This window comes from Argiope bruennichi, chromosome 1 (assembly GCF_947563725.1).
Source record: "Argiope bruennichi chromosome 1, qqArgBrue1.1, whole genome shotgun sequence".
Taxonomy (NCBI): Eukaryota; Metazoa; Arthropoda; class Arachnida; order Araneae; family Araneidae; genus Argiope; species Argiope bruennichi.
In genome coordinates this window covers 101,656,918-101,658,435 of record NC_079151.1, presented here as the reverse complement: position 1 = coordinate 101,658,435, position 1,518 = coordinate 101,656,918, and the positions used below count along the sequence as shown (strand labels likewise).

General features: G+C 30.3%; 1 non-coding gene across 1 annotated transcript; it reads left to right on the top strand.

Moving 5' to 3' along the window:
• The first annotated feature begins 1,011 nt into the window (after positions 1-1,011).
• Trnag-ucc (transfer RNA glycine (anticodon UCC)) lies at positions 1,012-1,083 on the top strand. The gene has a single exon. It is a non-coding gene; the product is annotated as a tRNA-Gly (tRNA).
• The last annotated feature ends 435 nt before the right edge of the window (positions 1,084-1,518 follow it).

Genomic DNA, 1,518 nt, shown 5'->3' with positions numbered 1-1,518 from the left:
TATTAATATATATGGCTTAGTTCATATAATTGAATATTTCGGGTAACATTCAAATTGGTTGTTTTGACACATTTTCCTCTTTTCTTCAGAGATTTCAAATTAATGTATGCAATAAGCTTATTTCACAAATTGAAAATATAAACTAAATAAATATTCTCACAACAGCAATTTTCTGCTTTATTTTTCCTTCGGAAAAATAGAAAGGAATTCAATTTTTGAAAGACACATTGACATTCTTTTCCTTATTGCTTTCTCTATCGAGATCACTGAGAAGTTTGAGAGCAATAGGAAAAAATATTCTCAGTTTCAACAAACTAATAAAGAACCACAAATCATTTGATTTAATTTCTAAATTATCTAAACAACCAACTGGTCACCAGCGGAGGTTTCAGTTCAATAGCTGAAACCCATTGGTTCTGCATTTTGTTTTTGCTACTGAACTTCACTCGCTCATCTGAAAGGAAATCAAACTACCAAGTTGTCCGACTTTATTTTTTTTATCACTTGAAGTGTATCGATCATCTCTTATTTAAAATTTTTTGCTTACGAATTCCTTTCATAAACCTCCTTAAAGATGAAAAATAGGAATCTTTTTTTATGTACAATGCTGTTAAAGAGAGAAGTCTAAAAACCGAGTTTTATATCAAAAAAAATAATAAAACAAGATATAATTGATGTTCGAAGGTTCAATCTAAACCATGCGTAAATCGCAAATTGTCATTTATTGTTTCAAATAATTGAGGTTAATATTGACAAATTTATTCACAGAATTTAAAACGTTTTTCATCTGTGCTTTGAGAAACTCCTTTTCTGAATTTCACTTTCTCTGCAAAAATCCACTGAGGTCGGAAGGAAGATTTCATCTTTATCGACCTGATTTCCAGTGACCGAGGCATTTGTTGTTTCTGCATTCGATTTTCTCCGCCGAACTTGGCAGATAAGAGCAATGGACGAAGATGCTTGGCCTGATTTCTATACCTATTGAAGCATCACAAATGCTCATCTTTCGAAGCGTCGGTGGTATAACGGTTAGCATAGCTGCCTTCCAAGCAGTTGACCCGGGTTCGACTCCCGGCCGACGCAGCTTTTTATTTTTTATTTCTTTCTTAAGTTAAAAAGATGAATTTAGATGAAAATTCGCATTTTTTTTTTTTTTTTTTTTTTTTTTTTTTGCAGTTTCAAAAATTAGATCCATTTCTGTTTTCGGTGCTATCTTTATTTTCTCTCTGTCAATTAGAAGTTATGTCAAACTATTGAAATGTAAGTGATGCTAATTTATAAGTATTTAAAAGTTTTAAATGCCTTTTCTGAAGAACGAGTTTTTTCATAATCCTACAGTGCGAATATGGTCATATCTCCAAAAATAATTAAAATATCTTGATGAAATTTATAATTAGTTCTTGTTATGTTAAGCAGAATGTAATGATGTATGAATTTGATATTGAATGCTATTGAAAAGTGAATATATGATTGTTTAATGTAAATACTGTTGAAAAAATTCAATTCCATGAATTATTT